A 21,271-nucleotide genomic window follows, 5' to 3' on the forward strand; every position below is an offset into this window, starting at 1 on the left:
ATCACTCCTGTTTCAGACAGCTCTTTCTCTGTCCTGCTGCTATGGAGCTTTAACTGTGGGGAGTCCTCAGCCTGTCCAGGTGATTGATTACAGACCTTACCCATAAGTAAAAGCAAGTTAGGGTTGTTTTTTTTCCCTGCCAACATCTAACATCAATCTTCCCTCTGCAACTGAATTAAAAACATTGGACTGACAGATTGTTGTGTGGATTTGTGTCAAGGACAGTGCGTGATGCTTCCAGCAGGCTGGACAAAAATTGAGCTGTTCTGCATTGGCTTCCACAAGGCCCATCTCAACCTTTGCTGCTGAGCTCCTGTAAAAGCCCAGTTAAAACACATAGTGTTGGACAGGGAATCCATCTCTGCAGTTGTATGTTCTGGCAGCACAGAGGCACTGGGCAGTGATTTGTTCAGGTTCAACAGCAGGAGCACTGCTGGAGTGGACTTAACTGCAGGGGAGCACAACAACCCAATATCCCAGTCTCTGTTATTTTTGGTGCCTATCTGTTACACCAAGCTGCTACTTAAGTCTGTTCCTCAAGCCTCCTGTCTGTATGAGTGGAGTTCAGTGTGCTGGGAAATGATGCTCCATATACGGGTTTGATATCAGTGTGATAGCATATATTGGAATAGCATTATATCTAATTTTAAGTATATTAACCTGTCTCCTGCCCTGATTACTAAATTCCTGTCTGCATCAGTAGAAGTCTTTGTATCAAACAGCAGCATGAAAAGCACAGAGAGTAACAAGAACAAGAAATATGTGCTGATAATCCATTTAAATGCAAATACCTGGCTATTTGACCTGGGATGCAAATGTTGAAATATATTCAATATTAAAGTGATAGATCACACTATCAACAGCCATAGTTTAAAAATTTGCACATATACCTCTGTGAGCAAATTATTTCAAAGTTAAATTCAATAAATTTCAGCTGCTCCAAAGAGAAAAAGGACTGTTTCTTATTAAACTACAGCACAACTCTCAAATCCATGCAAGTGTCTTCTCTGTTTGGAACCCTCAATTTTATTTTGCTTTCAAAAAATCTCAGAACAGGGCTGATTGGTTCATTTAATTGATTAGTGAAGTTTTTTAAGCAGTGTACTAAACATTACAGAGTCATCATGAGCTGAACTTGAAAATTGCAAGGTTATTTGGTTTTGTTGTTGTTGTTCTATAAAATACATAGATATTTGGTTTCATTTATCTTTTGGGTTATATTCTGCATATATTTCATTTTAAAAAAAAAATTATCCTTCAAAACCCTGGAAAGTGGAATATATTTTTCACCTGAGGGTGAAATAACTTCATGGTCAGCTGGTTGCAAGCACTCCAACTTTCAGGAAAAATAAAAGTAAAAAAAATTTAAATGTTCTGACTGATCTAAAATACAAATTCCATAAAGATATTTTCACTGGGCTTTTCAGACAGTCTCAGAATCTGTATGTTCAAGATCTCATTTCAGAGGTATTTACAACTAGTTTGTCCAATTTTGTATAACAACAATATATTGCTTCTTACGTTTTTTTTAAACTTGGCTCATAGTCTGCATCCTGGCATCATGAACAACTCTGAAATTTGAGTTAATTTCTGTATAGGGTCCCTCAGCTCTAAGGAAAAAATCTAACTTAACCTGGACACTTTGTAAATTGCTTCTAAATTTGGTATTTTTGCTCTTTTGAATTCTTGCAATGAGTTTTTGATCATTCTTCACCTCCCTTGGCTCAGTGAAGCTGGGCTTGGGAGAGGTATTGGCTACAAAACAGTTCAGCAGCAATCTCAGATGCCTCTCTGACAGAAATGTTTCTAAACTCCCTCAGGTGCTCAGTCTGTGCCTCTGCTGCCTGCCCCCTGGAAGTGATCCTCAGGCTCCGCTTCTGGTGCCCTTTTTCACTGGAATTTGGAGTCATCCTTCACCTTGGGGTGAGAAATTGCCACATTTAAGTTGTCTGTATGCTCTATTTGAGTGCAGTCTCGATGGGGTTTTTATTGTGTAGCCAAGATTAGGGGCATCCATTCTGCACCCCAGGCCCAGTTACACCCTCTCACCATCATTTTAAAGCCTGTTACTTTTGCTGCTCTCCTGCAAGATGAATTCAAATGCTGCTGAGGAGAGGATATAATGAGCCTTACTCTGGTGCTGTCCAAAATCCATTTTAATGAGTCTTCCTTTGCCATAAAGAATAAATTCGAACAAGAATTACACTTGAGTATGTGAACACACCTGGCCAAGGTAATTAGAATATAATTCTTTTTGTCTTAGCTCTGTTTGTGTGTTAGAAAGTGGGTAGTTGGATGCCAGGGAAAAGGATTCAATGTGAGTAGTTTTTATTATTGCAGATGCAACTTGTTAGCAAGAAGTGTTCCTGAGGCTCTGCTGGCTGTTTATGTACTTGTCTTTGCTTACAGTGTAGATATGCAGACACCTTCCAGTTTATTAAAAAATACAACAATAGATCATTTTTCTCACTAATATATCTTTTGTACTCCTGGGGATAACACGAATATCAATTTTTGGTTTTGTTGGCTTGTTATTTAAGGATCATCTGAAGTCTTCATGTCAGATTGTGAAATGTTTTTCCTTAAAACAGGTCTTTTTCAGAATATTTTTTATACTCATCTCTTTGCATCAGCTGAGCATCCAGGCCACAGTGATGTCTGGGGTAAAACTGGCTCTGTAAAGGTGACAGTTGTCAAACCAAAAAGCAGGAAAGACACACAGCCAAACTGGAAAACTGGACACATTTGTGACTCAGGGAAGTTCACTGAGAAAAATTCTATCTTTATGTCTAAATTTGCACTAAGGTAGGCTGGCACTTAAGCATTGTCTTTCCTTGTAGTGAAAGTGCTCTTGCAAAAGGAGAAATTGAGAAATTTGTATGACAGAAAGTTTTGCTTCTATCTAAAACTTTTCATATGATCAGCTGTCAAGCAGCAAATCACCATTCCCATCTTCTTGCCCAAACTCAGGAAAGAATCTTCTCTCCCTCTCTCCTCTAGAGAAAACATCTGATACAGCTTTCCTACCAGCTTCCTACCAAAATAACTCTGGAGTCAATTAACATCTGGAGTTTGAATGGGTACACAGGATGTTTCAGCAGCGAGTTTTTTAAGGTGAAAGAGCAGAACTGCTGTGTTGTATCTTTAGGGAAGGTACTGCTAGCTCAGTCAGTGCTGATGCCACGTTAAAATGTAACTGGATTTCTGAAAAGATTTCCTTACATCATCATGATTCAGATTGCTCTCCAAGCACACAGAAGTCGACAGGACATGAAGAGCTTTCATAACTAATGACTTAATCATTGGGTTTTGACTAGCTTTTTTCTTAATGCAGACATTATGACTCTCAGCAGATTGGTAGGTGGGCCTTTGATTTGCAAGGGTAACCCCTGTTAGCCCTGACACCTTTTGAACTTTCAATTCAAATGTTAATTGTGGGAAGGAGGGAGTTGTAAGCGAGTGGGAAGAGGGAAAAAGGAAGAGACAGGCGTTTCTGCAGGCACACAGCATTGCAGCAGGGCTCTCCCAGCCCCTCAGGCTGCCACAGAAATGCACCAGCCCCACACTTACTATGCCACATACAGGAAAAACACTTGAGCCGCTCAGTATACCTATTGCTTGTGGCTTGCTTCATCCTTCTCTCCTTCCACTTTTCCTGTTCTCATAAGGTAAAATTGCCTAGAGAGGTAATGACCACAGACATAAAAAATGCCACTAATTTGGGACAACCAGACTGAGAAATTTACATTGTGATTGGTCAGAGCAGCTCGGCATTACAGGACCTCTTCCTCACGCAGTGATGTGTGTCTGCCTCTTTCTGGGCTGTGCTGGTACACGTTTAAGTACTGGAGCAGGCTTTGCCAAGGCAAGGACAGGGAACACTTTAGTCTTGACTGTGTCATCCGTGCTGTCTCCCCATTCAGCAGCAGACCCAACTTTTCCCAGAAGTTCTCTTGAAACCGTCGTATCTGTTGAGTCCCTTCTTATTGCTCTGGACATCCTTTGCTAGTTTTTCCTCCACGTGGGATTTACTCTTGCCAAAGCAGTGCTTTAGTATTCATGTTGCTTAACTCTTTTTTTTCCCCACTAGTTGAGTATTCTCTCTTTGCATTTCATTTCAATTGTTAAGGATCCCCTTATTGGACAACTGGCCTTCTGAGCCTTCCCTCCAGTCTTTCCCTGGAATTAAATGGATTCTTCTTAAGCTCCTAGTAAGTTTTCTGTAGATACCAGCCAGCAAACCTTTCACTCCCATGGCTGTTTCACAGCTGATTTCTTTCAGAAAATGAACAAAGATGTGGAAATCTTGAACACCTTTTAGGGGCTTGGGGAGGTATCTTCTCCATTGTATGCATGCACTTCATTTTGTTCCCTTCAAATTGGTCCCTGATCTCTTTTCTTCTCACCATGTCTTTGCTGTTTTCCTAAAATAATGTGTGATCACATCTGGTGAGCATGCATAGCTGTTGAAGAAATTCAATTCAATTTGATCAGGGTGATTTGTTTAAGATCTGTTTCCAAAGCAAAAGATACCACAGAGCTATTATACCTACAAGTCTCATAGCCTGGCCTGAACACACTGATCAGATAAGCCAAGTGAACAGATGTATGCAGAAACTGCAATAAGGGAATTTTGCCAGTCTCAGAGGAGAGGACAGATGAAGTTGGAATCTTTAATGTATTAGAACAGGTCTGTTAATGCTGCTGGTTCCCCTTTTTTTTGTGCTCATCTTGACATTCCCCAATAAAGGACCTTAATTTTGCTTCACAGAGGTACCAGTCCCATGACCATGGGTCACAGAACCTCTTACCATTCCTCGTGAGCTTTTCCTGCAGTGCATGTTCTTTCATTTGCTCTTGCAGTGGATTGCTTCATACTACTCTTACCCATTATTTGTCTTCACATTTTTTTTTTCTAATTTCCAAATCTGCAAAGTACACAGAATCATCAGGACCTGCATTTTACAAACAACTTCCCTTACTAAATTAATTCCTGCTGATTTTTAGTTCATACAAAACCTGTGGTAGTAAAATAAATGTGCACTGTCTTTCATAACTTATTTTTTTATAGCAAACTACACAGAATTGTGAGTATGTTAGATTTCAGCATGCTCATATGTGGGCAGCAGAGCTCTGAGACTGGACCAGAGCATTATTCTCTAGATGAAATCTTTGAAGGTTAGAATAACAAAATATGAAGTTCCTAGAGGACACATGATGTGTAAATTGCATTTTTCTCATAGCTTGATCAAATTTGGACAGTTTTTTCAGATGGTAAAACACAGTGACAAGAGTTTGTTCTGTTTCCAAATGTAAAAGACCTCTACAGAGACTGAGGAGAAATCAGTGTTCAAAAAAAGGAAGAGCAGGACTCTTTGCAATCAAACCACTGTAATGTTTGTAATCCCTTCACCATGACTTCAAAAGAATCATTTTGGTTGAAATTACCCAGTCTGTCAGTTGTGGGTGGGCAGGCCAAAAGATGTAATGTATAAATTTTGTGTCCAAATGGTAGCCAAAATTCTGAGTAATTGATCATGGAGAATGGGTTACACAGCAAATTCAGTCTCAGTGCTCTCAGCTGTGCTTGTAGTAGGTGTCACTGTGTACCAAGCCATTAGAGGACAACTCCCATGTCCTCAGTCAAGATATTAATCAGGTCAGGGTAGTACACCAGTGCTAAGAGTGCCAACCTGACCAAAAGATTAAATTATAGGCTGGATGCTGGAACAGAAAATCAGAGTTAAATTTTCATGGTAACACCTGCTGTAGTCATTTGTATTTCACTGCTGAAGGGACTGCAATAAAATTATTTTGCCGTCTCATCAGTTGATGTTTGAATTAATAAGGTCCTGTCCTCATTTAGATCCCTTTCTTGTTCTTCAGGCTCACATTCTCGTGTAATAAGAAAGATGAATCAACTGAGACTGAGTTGATGACAACAATGCCTAGCTAAAGCAAATGAATATAGCTTCAAAGGACAGTAGTACTGAAAGGTTTAAATGGGTTGAGCAGGTATTTGAGGATATTTGTCTATTGAAAAACACTGATTATATTGAAATTTAATCTACACCAGTAAAGAGCTGAGGTCAACACATGTTCCATTTAAAATTAATTTGATAAATTTTGCTATGTAACTCTGGAATTGGATCTACTAATGGATGTCACTGAGTCTTTTTCCAGCCCAGGCAAACAGTGAGTAGATGTGTGGTTAGAGATGAGAGAGCATCTCTGCACATCATTGTACTCGGGGTACTGGAGAACAGTCTGGTAGGTTTGCATCAGCTTTTTTAGCTGTGGGATCCCATCAGCACTCAAAGTCATTCTCTGACTGACCTGTCAAGATACATTCACTTCACTGCAGCTTTCAGGTGAAAAGTCCCATTTTGTGACAAAATTACAGCCATTCTTGAGGCACCTGGCCTTCAATTTCACTTACCAGCTCTTTCAATAAGCTGATGTCGAAATAATCTAAAGCTTGATTTTGACACACTAAACAACCAAAGATTTTCTTATACTCTGAAGTGCTTTTTGTTTTGCTTTGCTTTATTGTTTTAAAATTTCATGTGCAGGAGTAGCTTTATCTGTGGTGAAAGGGAAAACAAAGTATAAAATTAGGCAAAATTTGATCTAGTTTTAGGGAAATTTTCATGTCTTTTTTTTTGTGTCCTTTTATGGGAGGTAAAAATGGTTCAAAATCTGGTAACTTTTCTTTGGGTAAAGAAATGCTTTCTCACTAAGATTTTGTTCTGGTCAAATATTGCAAAGCAACCAAAGCAAACAGAACAAATAATAAGGAAAGATGACAGTTTCCAGACTTTTTTGACATATAATATGAAAACTACATCCCTTTTCTTTTGGTTTCAGTGGGACTTGGTGACTGCATTGCAATTGTTAAAATGCACTGTAGAAATGTCAGGTTTGTCATGGATTCTAAATGTTCAGGGGCAGTACAGACTGCTGGCAATTTGCTGTGAAAGCAGTTGTTTTCTTTTCTGTCTTGCTTTGCTTTCATGTGTATGGCAAGACTGTTCTTGGTCTTGATAAGAGCCATTCTCTTTTCCAGTGGTGTGAGTCACTTGGACTTTACAAGGTCAGTGTGATCTCCCAAACGTTCTTACAGTTCCATTGCAGCAATCTTGCCTGGTCAGAACACGATGCCTCCATCAGTCCAGTTTGTTGTCCTCCTCAAGGGCTGACCCTGACCCTGAGAAAAATAAAAAGAAAGGACTAAGTCCCAACTTCCCCACTGAACAAAGTAAATCTGGTTTGAAGTTTCTGATTCAGTCTTTTTAGCAGAATCTGTCATTGTTTTGAATTCTGTCCAATCTTCCAGCAATTTCAAAAAGTGTCACATACATGCAGTGCAAAGCTACTGCTATGGAACTCAGTGTACAATATAACATGTCTGAGAGGAATATGGATTTGTCACAGAACACAAAAACCAGAAAAATAGAAAAACATTTTAGCATGACCTTGGCCTTCTGCACAAATAGCCTAATGTTCATATCTTGTCTTATTTTCCTCCTACTTGTCTGGAGGCCTTTGTGGAGCTTTTCTAAAGACCATAATATCATCTGCAAGATGGAAGTGATTTAGCAGTTCTCTGTAGATTTAGATTGCTATTTCATTTTTATGTAAGTTTTTTTGCCCTGTGTGAATTGAGACCCATTTTGGGGCATTGTGGGATAGTTTAGCCATCTGAAACTAACTTTAACATCACAAAATCAAATGTTTATCTCCCACTTGAGTATTGTTTGTTTTGACATCCTACTTAAGGGCTTCTGTGCAAAGGGCAGGAAGAGAGAAAAGACTAAAGAAAACAAGTCTAATGAGACTGAATGCATAGTAAAGTGCTTGAGCCATCACTAGATTCCTCAGGCTGCAGGTCTGTGATGGATTTAAGATAATCTAAGTGGGCAGCTGTAGTCCCACCCTGTTCACAGTTTTAAACCTCCTGGAAGTTGTGACAGCCAGCTCTGGGTTTGGATTGCAGGGAAGCCTTCCATACTACTTCATAAAGCTGACGTGAGAAATAGAAAGTCTTTGGTCATTTCAGAGATCTGAAACATGATTGTAGAGAACTGGCTCCTTAATTCTAATTAAATATATATATATGTTTTTCTTGGTTACTATGTGGAATAAGTCCATGTCATTTTCTTTATATCAAGTGTAACATCAACACTAGTAAAAAAACTTCAGTTGGATTATTTCCAAACAAGGTTTTCATAAATTAGCCTTCTAAACTCATAATTGGAAATGTAATCAAGAGACTGTTGTGCTTTTTGATACAGCAAGGCAGTGGTTAATGCCGTGAGAGCTCATGATGCTCATGAGTCCTGAGGACCATTCCAGCATTAACGAAGGTCATTTGTGTTTATGTCCCCACTGATACATCCAGTTGTTGTTAACGACAGCTGAAATGTGCATTTCTGAACTTTGTGCTGCTGTGCTCCCAGTGCATGGGATGAGATACACCAGCAGCCCACATACATCCCCTCATAAGTCAGAAAGGGTGGTAGAGAATCCTGAGAACAGAACTGCTGTGGGTGCTGAGACTGTTTAATCTCTGCCTGATTCAGGTACCATTCAACATCTGTTCTCCTCGTGCCACTGGAGACTGCAACAAAAAATACTATTGTGGCATGTAAAAGAATTAAACCTTTTGCAAAATTGAGTAAAAAGAACTTTAGCACAAAGTTCTGGGACACTTCATTGATCTTTCAACATGGAATTAAAAGGGAATATATTTCTTCAAGTAGGCTTGTCTCTAGAGACTATGGTTGTGGAAGACTAGTTAAATTAATGCAGGACAGGATATAAATACAATGATTAATTCTTTTTGGATGCTAAATCAATAACTATTGTTGTGCAGCTTAAATTCTTTGCATCACTTAAGGCTTTATTTTACAGCATAAAGAGAATGTAAATAAAGAAATGAAAATTAAAAAGTGAAGCTTCTTGTAAAAGTTTCAAAAGGAAATGTGTGTGTTTTCAAAGTTGTATGTGAAGTACAGACAATTTATATTGGCCAAGATAAAAATAGAACAACTGCAAATTATTTATAAATTTAGCTTAAAGATGGAAAGATGGATATAATGAAGTTTTAAATCTGTTGATACCATTTTACCACCTGGAATAGGTTCTTATATTAAACCAGTGTCAACTCCTGAACTAGAAGAAACATCAAAAAGAAATGTGAGTAGAGTAGAGGATGCAGAAAACACCTCTTCTGAGATTTTTTAATTTAATGCTGAAACCAGCATTACAAATGGATGGAAATAAACAGCCGTCTCTGCCCTTTCTGCCTTTCTTGCAAGCCTTTGAGACCACAGACTCCACCAAAGTAATCAGTCAGCCTTTATTTCTCCAACCTTCAGTGAAACCTTGACCAAAGAGTGCCATAAAAAAGATTAATGTTCTCCACCTGGAGGGTTGCTTATCTTCCCACTGCTTCCCACCTCTGAGCATGTGCTCTTTCTATTCTTGACTTTGTTTCCTTTCTTTCTTCTTTACTTTTTACTAAAGAAAAGAATCTACTTTGAGGAAGAGTGTCTTTGGCTGAGCTGCTCTCAGCCTGTGACCAGGAAGGCAGCTCTGTCTGAAATAACCTGTTAGTGATGTATGTTTACCCAGCTCTAGGCAGCTGATAGGGATGTTTACCGACCCTTGTTTCTCTTACAGAGACACTTCATGCCATGGTCTGCAGAATCAGAAGCAGCACATTTGTCTTTGTTGTTCTTTCTTCCTCACTCTGAGTATTTGTCATGTTTTGTCTCCAAGCAAACATGTTCATTCTCATAAGAGAAATGAACAGAAGCAGCTTCAGTAGCTCATTTTAGGTAACAATGACTTGCAAGAGGGCAATTAATGCCACCTCCATTACCAACACAAAGACATTCAAAGAGGCAGCATCACAAAAAATTTCTCTGTACCCAAAGAGAAAGGAAAATAGAGCTGGTGTTAAAGTTAAAACTTCCCTAATTCTTTTAAATTTTAAATGTTTTAATTGTTTTTTAAATATCTGGGGTTTTGTTAGTTTGCCAGGGATGCTTTTCCTGTTGCTTTAACAAGAAGGCTATTAAAAGAAGCATTTGCCACAAACCTAAGCTGGTTTCATCTCAGTGTTCAACCTTGCTTAAAGGAAGAAATATTTTATTCACTCTTGATCCTCTGCATATTTTTGTTCTGTTAAAAGTAGTGCATTAATTGACTCCACTGGATTACAGTAGTAATTTAGGGGTTTAACCTTGATTAAGCTGGTTTTGTAGTTTCAGCTAGATGCCTTTGGTTTGGAACATTCCCTAACTGTAAAGCAGAATGTTATCTTCAGAAGAGTAAATCTGCTCTTGTAACTACTGGCGCTATGCTAAAGTAGTACCAACATGGCACCTCAAACAGATCTAAGAAGGAAACTGGATGCCCTCAACAGCCTGAAGGTTGTGGTTTAACCCAGCTGATAACGAAGCACCACACAACTCTTCACTCACTTCACCTACGCTGGCCTCCGTGGGATGGGGAGGGAATCAGAAAGGTAAAAGTAAGAAAGCTCCTGGGTTGAGATAAGAACAGTTTAATAACTGAATAGCAATAATAATAACAATAATTGTAATTAAGAAGAAAATAACAGGAAGAGGGTGAAATAAAACTCAAGAAAAATAAGTGATGCAAATGCAAAACAATTGCTCGTTACCAACCAGCTGATGCCCCCATCAGTTCCTGATCATCAGCCCCCAGCCAGCTTTCCTCCTGGTTTACATGCTGAGCATGGTGCCCTATGGTCTGGAATATCCCTTAGGCCAGTGGGGGTCAGTTGTCCTGTGTGTCTCCTCCCAGCTCCTTGTGTCCCCCAGCCTCCTCGCTGGCAGGGCACGAGAAGCTGACAAGTCCTGTAAGTGCTGCTCAGCAACAACTAAAACATCCCTGTCTTATCAGCATCATTCTCAAAGCCAATCCAAAACACAGCACTGGACCAGCTACCAGGAAGGAAATTAACTCCATCACAGCTGAAAGCAGGACACTGGGTAATTGCTTTTTGCCTAAAATTATCCTCAAGTCAAGAAAATTTCGAGAGCAAAGCAGTCATAGTGTAGACCTATATGGTACTATTAGCCAAAAGCCCTCTTTATCACCAGTCTGATAAAACACCAGCAGAGTCTAAAAGTTGTTTTGCACCAGGACATCATCTGGTCCCTGAATTTTGAATAAAGCATTAACAGGCCCAGAATTTTTAAATCTTCCCAATAATTCCCATGACTAGAAATCTTTTCCAGACATTGTTGCCATCCATTGGAAGTTGTCAATGAGCTTTGCCTTGAGGTTCTATAAATAAAGATCATTAACCTTTAACTAACATACAAATCACACATTTAAAATTATTATAGCTGCTGAGACTTGAAGATGAAAGACATGAAATTAAAAAGCTTTGTGCTGATTTTTTACCATTAACACTGAAGCTTTGATGTGCTCTTGACATTCCCTAAATGCTTTCCTTTCCTGTCTCTTTCCTTTGTATTTTGACTTGTTCTCTCATTAAAAATAACCACCCTGTAATGATTTCAACTCTACTTCTTCTTTCATTGAACATGTCAGGTTGTGACAGATGTGTGTGTTTCTAACCTGAGCCTTGAGGATGTGGAAATTTCATGCAAATGCCCTTAATTACATGCAGCACATTTGCATAGCAAATTCCTTGGCAAAGCAGCTCTGTCCCAGCTCATTTTTACCACAGAGGCATTCAGACCAGGAGAAATCAAACCTTTTATCTGTCCCCAGCAGTGCTGCAGACACTAAATGACCACTGAATTCAGAGGTAGCTCTCTCTGTTCTGAAGAGAGTATACTATAATTCTATTCTGGCTGCATGTGTCCCCTGATTTCTGCTGTAGGAAATGCGCAGGTTTTATGTATGTGTCAGCTTCACAGTAGTTCTGATGGTAATGGTGTCACTCCTTCATGTCAGCAGGCAAAAATTGCTTTTTGGTCAGGCTGTTGTTGTATGTGGAAAGGCCATCCAGCATACAGGGAGTTAGAGGTTTCCTGGCTACAGAATTCTCATGCCTGACTGTATTTTTCTTCCACTAAGCTCAGCTTTAGTGTTACCTGTCAAGTGATAACTTTTTTCTTAAAAACAGAGCCCTTTTTGCTTATTGTGACTTTTGTTCTGGGTCCTTCCCAAGATTAGGAATGAAAATGAGAAAAATATCATACGAGCTAATCCTTTTTATGGTGGCATTGTCTGCATCTACCAGATGGATCTTGTTTTTCCAAAGCACAGAGCTAGAATCTGGGAATCTGATTGAGTGAATCAGACAAGCATGATGTGAAGAGCCAAGAAATATAGAATCAAAATATGTTTGGTTTTTTTGCATGTTTTGCTTGAAAAAAAAAAGTGTTTAAATTTTCACCAATATTTTTTCATTGAAAGCTCAGAAGAATATTTTGGAATTTGGGAGATTCTAGATTTTTTTTTTTTTTGGTAAAGTACCATTTTCTAATTGTCTATGATGAATATCTATAAAGTACATTCATATTTTAATTATTCAGATATGATATGTCATTGCCAAATACCTTGAGACTCATGTACATTATCACGTCTTCTTGGGTCAGAAGTGTGCTTTTGAAGCAAATTCCAGTTATCGTACTTTGGTTCATATGGCAGAGGAATTTCGGAAGATGCGAATGGTTTGGGAGCCTGTCTGACATAAATCTGACATTAAAAAATTATATACCTGACATAAAAAACAAAATAAGCTCAGTGATATTTGGTCCTAAGTACCAGCCATTTTGCTTTACAGATCCATTCCCAGTGGAGTGAATATAGGCACAGACATTATTCAGACCAATTAGATTTAATAGTTTTTATCCAAATTGCACAAATAATCACCAATGTGAAGTTTTGTCCAGGCTACCCTCATCTTTCGAGCTCACCAAACCTGTCCAGCAGTTTCACAGCATGTTTTTCTCATGAGATTTCCCATGTCTGGATTCCCAGACAGAAATTCCTTCAGAGTTGCAGTGCCTCATTTTTGGTTCTGATTCTGGCTGGAGCCCAGAAATACATAAGGAATAAAAAATGGGGAGGAAAGCTCCATCAGGATGAAACCATTAACGGAGGCTAAAGCCATTCATACATGGGATAGAACTGTATCTTTGCAGATTCCTTTACAGAAGGGCAGTTACTTGAAGGAGAAATAGGTATAGATTTGTGATGTGCATCTTTGGTACATTCTCTGTTATTTAGAACACCATGCTGCAGGTTGCACAGGCTCTTCTTGCTGTTAACAGGCACTACCCATCTCATCTTTAACTCTGCATCTCTGCAGTGTGCTCTATCCCCCAGCTTAGAATAAGAATGTTTCTGCTGGATTTGTTTAAGCTCTTTGTAAATGCCAAGTGGTTTTAATGAACAGAACAACACAGCGGAACCAATGCAGGATACACACATGAAGAATATCACAAAAGGACTGAGAAATGTTTACATTTGTAGCATCTTGTTTCTCTTGCCTTACTGTTTCTGTTTCTCCTTTCATTTGCTTGTCTTATGTTCTCATTTTGTTCAGTCCCAGAGGTAACTGCTTGCATGCCTTCATATGTTCGTTGTCTCACAGCACAGACACATGCTTCAATCCCTGATTGCACCAAGCAGATCAAGAGGTTTTACACTCAGGTCTGACATATTGAAATGCTACGGTGCAATTCCTCCGTAATGTGATGAGAAATACTCACTGCCATCTCTGCAGCACCTGCTCTGACCTGCTGCCTGGAGCAGCTCATCCTGCTATATCAACTAAATTGGGTATCGTGGGACACAAGCCACCCAGGCCCAGTGCCTAATATGTGGCTGAGTGTGTGCCTCTTTCATATCTTGTTAGTGATTCTGGGCACAGAGGAAGCATTTTCTGAAGATGTATCATTAGTTCATTGCCCATTAATGGCCTGCCTTATGTGTAAATGTCTCTGGACAGTCCCATATGTTTAATCTGCTCCCTTTATCATTCAAAGATATTATATCTGGCCCAGGGTTCGCTTTGCTGTGGTTACACTCAAGCATAAGAGTTTTTCCCATGACCCTTGTTTTGGAATTAAGGCATTGGAAAGACCTCAGCATTTCTAAAATATTGTTACCAAATCAAGTCAGAAAAGCAACCAGAACTACAGATGGGAGGTTGCAGAATGTTAGCCAAGCAAACAGGAAACCCTGAAATACGCACAGTATTATCAAAATCAGATTAGATGTGATGACTTTTCATGTAGGGGACTCATGTTCTCTTTAGATTAAGTAGATTTGCATAGGTGTTAAAAAAAAAATTGAACTAAAATGTTAGTGTGCTGGCAAGTATATTTAGTTTCTCAAAACAAGAAATTCCTTGTAAAGGCATCTTTGCCTACAGAGGGCTTTAGATCTCTGCTGTAGGGAGATGCATGGAAGATATTTTGTCACAGCTACAACTCTGAGAACAAATGGTCCCTGGAACAAAATTATGGGTGCCACTCGTAATTTGATGATTATGGCTTCAACATGGATCATGGATCATCAAGGAAGCCACTGGTCTTGTTTGGCCTAAGCTACTTTCATGCTAAAAGTATTTATGCTACTTTTATGGTGATTTTATTCAAGTCCATTGATCTGTCAGTGCTGCCACAGGTCTGACTTCTTTTATGCTGCAAATACCTTAGCAAGTTTTTACATTATATTTTAAAAGTCAGAATCTTTTAAAACAGAGGGAATATCAAGAAGATCACATAAATTCTGTAGTGGTAAATTGGATGCTCTCACGTTTTAAAGGAAAAAACAAAAATACAAGATTTCTCTTACTGACACCATCAGCTTTTTAAGGCTGATTCTTTCCAAATAAAGGACTTCAGCAATGGGCCAGCTATCAGTGCAAATAAATCAGGACAACCTCTCTGTTGCCAAAAACAGTAGGTGGTTAATATGCTTCAAAAATCTCAATAAGCAAACAAGTCATATAGAAAAAAAAAAAAAATAAAAGGTCACAGTCAACCAGGCATGGCAAGATAAATTCACCTTTTTATTCTGTATTAGCAGGACAGTAGAAGGAATACAGCCAGCTCTTGCCTTTCAATAATGTGTTTATAATTTCCAGATATCAGGTGCTAATTCCCTAAAATATGTCAACTTCATCACTTGAAGCTGGCTGGAATTTGCTGATCATCTTCCTCTGCAGTTCAGTACCTGGAGAATTTAGTGTCTTCTCTTTGCTTTTCTGACTCTCACCTGCTGTACCAAATAAATTATGGTATTTCATGGCAATTAGGTCTCCCACAAAACTTCCCGCTGAGCTGCAGGAAGAGCTTGCTTACATGGTTAGTTTGGTATTTCTTCCTTTATGACAGCATTTGGCAGGTTATCCAAACTGGAATTTGTCCCTGGACACTAAGAATGCCCCCTGGATGTTTGTGGAAATCTTGAAAGTGTTGTGCCTTCTTTCATGTCTCCATCTCATGATCCCTCTCTCCTGCCAGCTGGCGCCCAGGGAGTTCCACAGAGGAGCCATTCCCCTGGTGCCGTGCATCTCTAATGCTCCTTCTGGTTTTGTTCGCAAAATTTTCCAGTTTTTGCCTGTTCAAATATCAATTCAAATGTTTGTTTGCACAGATACACTGCTTACCTCATCGTTCTAAGCCTCATTCTGTCCCCTCAGGGCTGACAGTGAAGCAGCAGTGCCTGACTGTGTCAGGCCATGATAGACGTTTGCACAAGGACAGGCACACAGCTCGATGGAGTCTTGGTGCCTTTCCATTTCCCAAGGCAAGATCTAAGGCTTCTCCCAGAGCAGGGTCACATTTGTCTTTAAGGCTACTCTAATGCAAACAGGAATCTTTTGAGGAGAGAGGAAGCTGTATCCCAGAAGAGCAAAAAAACCACTTCAAAATGAAGACAAGCAACAGTCTTCCTGCAAGAACTTTTGAAAAAAATAAACATTTCTTCCTACCTGAACTCCTGATCTCAACAGACAGCAATGCTTGAAGCATCTTTTCTTCACTGTTTAAAGGAAATAATTCAGCAGGAAAATTTTGGCAAAGTGAGACACTGTCTGAAACAGAACATTTTCAGTAGATTAGATTAATGGAAGAAATCAGAACTCCAGCATTTTCCAGAGTAAAGTTGCATTATGTTTGTCAGGAAAGCTACAGTAGTCTCTTTTTCTGTCTCACTACATTTTTTGAAGGCACATGAAAATGTCTTTCTAGATCAGATTATTTTCACTCTTTTTGTTTCTTTTCAGACAAAAAATATTCTCTCTGATGTTTTCATGTTTCTTCAGAGAACAACACTAATTGGCTTCCATTGCAAGAAAATAACTCTCTAGAAGAAAAAAATAGTGCCTGTTGTTCCTTTACATCAATTTTATGTTTCTTAGTTGCGTCAGCACAGAGAATGACTGATTCTGTTTTTTGAGAAAGGGTATGGTTCCTGCCTAATTTTTATTTATTCATTATTACTGAAGGCAGATAAGAAATAAATAGAGGTAGTTGAAAAGACTTTAGTTGTGGACCATATTACATTTTATTTCCTTTGCTCTGAAATAAATTGGTTTTATAATCTTTTTTGTCTCCTCCAGGCTTAGTTCACTTCACTAGTCACAAGAAAAGGTTTGTGACACAAAAGGTGAACAGGAAGGAAACTGAAAGGCTCCCTCATGTAGACAACACGAACATGGAAGTTCATGTGTGTACCAAGATTTTTTAATTTTTTTTTCAAACATTTGCTTTGAACACTTTGGTGCTGCTTTGCAGAGCAAATGCCACCTAAACACAGTAGTTGAGAAGGATGATAACCTACCATTTTGGCTGTGAAACCTCAAATAATTACTCTTAGAGGAGTTTGTCTTCCCATTTGTGACAGAGGTTTCATCTACCCTACAAAGTACTGTGCTGAAATGTTAATACAGACCTAAGAGAGCTCCTGAGCTGTGTCAGCTGAGCCCAGACTGCCTAGACTGAGGAGCTTTGAATAGATACCAGAGGATACAATCTTGGCATTCCCAAGAACTAGAAGCTTTCTATAACCAGGTTACTATCTGGATAATAAGATAGTCATAATTTTTCTACATACTTCTTGGTATATATTTTATATTTAAACCCCAGGTGGCCAAACAATGGTTTGTGGGCTGGATCCCCCAGGTCATTAGGATTATAGCACCCAAAAGGCAGAGGTTCCTTCAGCTACAGGCAATGCTGCCACAGTGGTGTGGAGAGAACAAGTATCACTGAGTTATCACTCAGTAACACAGTCTGAACCTTCAGATTTGCATTACTTAGGACACACTAAAGTTAATGTATTAAAAGTAAAGGTATTTCTTACCTTTTGTGGTCCCCTCTAATAATTCTCATAGCTGCTTGTTTTAGAGCCGATTCCTATTCTCAGATTTTTGATACCACTCTCCAAGAACTTTTGGAGAATATCTCTAAACCCAGGCACTCAAATATCACTACTCATTCAGGAAAATGGCAAAAGTACTGGACCTTGGATGCTTTTCCAGATGCTATGGATGCTTTTTGTCCCTCTTGATGCATTCTGCATTAGTCAGCAGACAAATGGGACTCGACATGCAAGCAAGTAAAGGACCTTCTTTATCCATCCATTCTGTTTAGGATCAAAACTTCAGGTGTCATAAACTGTAGTGGCTCTGACAAAGACACCCTGTTTTGTCACATTAATCTTAGTGAATGTCTTTTGGTTTGCATTTAGCAAATATTTTGACCTACTTTTGTAGAACTGCCAGCTCCAGAGAAACTCAAAGATTCCTCAATTTTTTGCATTTCCAAGAGCACACATGAAAGGAGGTGAAAAAAAGAGATCAAGCTACTTCTGAAATGCCCACATATCTAAATCCCACACAAGGTGATCACTTATTTGGCTGTGTACTGATCAGTTATGAAATTTGGGTCCCGTTCTATTTAGCAAACTGATACAGAAGTGTCCTTGCAGCTGAGAATTGTCACCAGGCTTTTCTCCAGTCAGGACCAACTTGAAATCAGCTCTGTTTTCACACAGGAATTTCAAGGCTATCAAAACAAGGGAATTTCTGAACCACAAGATACCACTGGTTCATTTAATGTCTGAGAATGATGAAGGCATTTTCAGCAAAGGAAGATGAAAAATTGCAGCCATGTCATCAACTATTCCAATCAGTCACCATTTGTGCTCTAGGGTATACGTTGTTCAGAGGAAAGAGTTATTCCTGAACTAAGTGGGTGTTCACTTCATACCCTAAAGCACAAAATTAAATAACACTTTTAATTTTATCCTAGCTATTATAACTGCACCTATCCAATCCTTTTATCTCTGCTGTGACATTTTCATATCTCATTTTTCTACCAGTAACTTCAGAATAACGCAGATGATTTTCACGTTCCAGGTGTATGGCCATACAGAAGCCTTGTGACCAGCTGAGTTATTGGATAGCACACCAGAAAAAGCTTGTTCATCATCTCTCTAGAGGAAGAAATTTGCTTTATGACAAAGGTTGTTATTATTAGATTTTATCTTCAGTTCAGTAGAGTATCAGAAATACCATGAGAAGTGCATTTGTGCTTCTGCTATTCTCAACATTTTATATAGGGGGAACAAAAGGACAAAACTCCTAGCAAACCAGAATTTTGTAATTACAATACATACAAATTACCAACATCCTTGAGCATCAGAAGCATTAATGCAGTGAGAAGTTCTCAGCATAATTTCCTTTAAAAAAAGACCCCGAAACAACAAAACCTGTATTGAACCTTTGTAATTTTGGAGACAATAGTGAAAATGAAGAGAGATGTAAATCAAATAAGGATCATATGGAACATCCTTGGGAAATCATCTTAATCACTTGGAATAAATCCTCAGGCACACACTGTGTGCTGGGTGATTAAGATAGGCAGGAACAATTACCATTGAAGAAGTGGATCAGAAAATTGTTGTTTTGCAGGTCAATCTGAAAAGACTAAAAAAATAGCTGAAAACAACCCATTACAGAACAGAAAAATAGATTCACTTGCTTTAGCACAAAGTTTTGGCCAATTCAATTCTGGTCAAATAAGCAATGTACTACATGACAGGGAATTAAATTCGAGGGAGTTAAAACAAAACCAAATAAACAAACAAAAACCCAAATAAAACACACAAGCCAAAAAACCAAGGCCAACTCTGTAAACGTTCCTGACAGTACAGCATTTAACATCAAAGTATCTTCCTCAGGCGACTGAGAATAGCAGCATCAGCTGGATATTTTATAATGAGCCTAGAAAAAAAAGAATAATTAATAGATACTAAAAGGCTAAATGACCTGCATAACTACAAGCAAAATAACATTTTGATATTCTTTTTCTCGTCTGGTGTGACAACTTTTTTGGGGGAAAAAGATTGCTCCTGTTTGGGAAAAAAAGACTTTTTTTCTCCTGGTTTGCAGAAAGGTTTTGAACACAGAGTTATAATGTCTTTCAAAGCCCCATCAAGGCAGTGGAATATCTGGGAGGAAAGTCCATGTGATCTCCCTTTTGGTGTCCCTCATCCATCTTCCCGTGTGCTTTTGTTTCTTTGGAGCTCTGCCAAAGTACACAAATTGGGTTCTTCTCGGTGTAAAGCACTGAGAGTTCCTTGGATAATTCCTCTCTGTACATATAAGGAAGGTCTAATGATTCAGGAGGCTGAGTCTCACCAGACTCCTGAAGTCCTTTGACACCTTTGCAATATGCTCTGTTTTCTGAATGTTCAGCTCCTGCCTAGAAGACTTGTTTGCTAGTCAAGCTTGCAAAGCCTAATTTCTACTTGGTCATTACTCTTTGACAGAATAGGCTGCCTTTGTGCACAGGTGTTGTCAGTGAGTGGCTGAAGGGCACTTGGGCTGCCTAAACTTCCCTGAGGAATCTTGTATTGCTGAGCAGACATCATACGATATGGAATATCCCTTTGGTCAGTTTGGATCAGCTGTCCTGCCTATGTCCCCTGCCACGCCCACGCCATCCTACTGGTGATGGGGGGAACCCTGGAGAGACGGTGCTGATGCCATGCCAACACTGCTCAGCAGTAGCTAAAACACTGGCGTGTTATCAACACCTTTCCATCTACTGATACAAAAGCACAGCACCATGAAGGCTGCCTTGGGAAAATCAGCTCATCTCAGTCAGACCAAATACCCCTGTCAATGGGGAGCTGACAGCAAACAGACAAATTAGAGGCATGGAAAAAACCTGAGTGCAGAATTGGGCCAGGATGCCAAGGAAGAAAACTGTGTTAGAAGCACTATTTGGTAGGGAGAGACTCAGCAGGAGTAAATGAGAGTAGGGATGGTATTATCAGTGAATAACAATAACTTGATATATGGCATGGAACAAACTTAGTCATAATATTCATTTTTTGAGACCATTTACATGACATTTCTACAGCTATACCTAAGCTGTTGAAAGCAGTAGAAATACGTGTTCTGTCTCACAGTGCTGCATGAGCTGGATCTGTTGAGTGAACACTGCTGTATTTTCTAACCTTTCTGCTTCCTTCTTTACTGTTCCCTCCGTTGGCATAATTTTTTTTCTGTATTGCAGGGACAGCAAGGTTATCAACTGATGTCACTACCCTAACATCCAATGTGCTGCACAGAAGAGGAACATTGCTAGAAATCATATCCTAGCTACACAAAGGTGAACAAAAGACAAAAAGCTTGGCCCTGCTCACAGCCTGGCAAGGTGAGCACCAAAATCAAGTTCAACAAAACTCACTTACTTTTACAAAGAAACTTGGCTTAATCAAAGGTCAGCCTCTGAGATCCCAGAGGATCTCACACCCTGAGTATGCCCATGTCAGCAGGCTGTGGCTACAGCCACACAAGCTGCATGCACAAGGTTGGGATAGGGAGTATTTTAGATTCTTCATTGTCAGTGTGGCTTTCTGTCATTTGTAATGCACACTGCTAATGTAGATCTTCACTTTGTGTGTGAGTCAAGTGTTCATCCATTTTGCTATTTCACCAGGCTTCCTTAGGAGGAGGACACATTATCCTTGGAGCAAGAGAAAACATATACTGAAGTGAAAGCATGTCAAAGAAACCTGTGGGTGAAGAGGGAGTGAAGAGAGGAAAGAGATAAATTGAGCTGGACAGCAGCTGGCCTTTGGGAAGGCAGAAAGTACATAATCTCCAGTATTTTTTTCATTTGCAATGCTGAATATTCTGTTGCATTAATCAGCAGCCACTTGGGCAGCAGCAGCAGCAGCAGCAAGAAAAAAAAAAAAAAAAAAAAAAAAAAGGAATAAAAAAGAATGT

At 39.2% G+C, this 21,271-nt stretch overlaps 1 long non-coding RNA gene across 1 annotated transcript in view; it reads left to right on the top strand.

Annotated features, from left to right (window-relative positions):
* The window catches only part of LOC125329750, a 128,191-nt gene extending 107,124 nt beyond the window's left edge, over positions 1–21,067 (top strand). Inside the window, exons 2-3 of the long non-coding RNA XR_007205256.1 lie at positions 20,556–20,696; positions 20,982–21,067. This is a non-coding gene — a long non-coding RNA (uncharacterized LOC125329750). The remainder of the gene's footprint in view (positions 1–20,555; positions 20,697–20,981) is intronic.
* Positions 21,068–21,271: the final 204 nt, after the last annotated feature.

The sequence above is a fragment of the Corvus hawaiiensis genome, chromosome 8 (genome assembly GCF_020740725.1).
Source record: "Corvus hawaiiensis isolate bCorHaw1 chromosome 8, bCorHaw1.pri.cur, whole genome shotgun sequence".
NCBI lineage: Eukaryota > Metazoa > Chordata > Aves > Passeriformes > Corvidae > Corvus > Corvus hawaiiensis.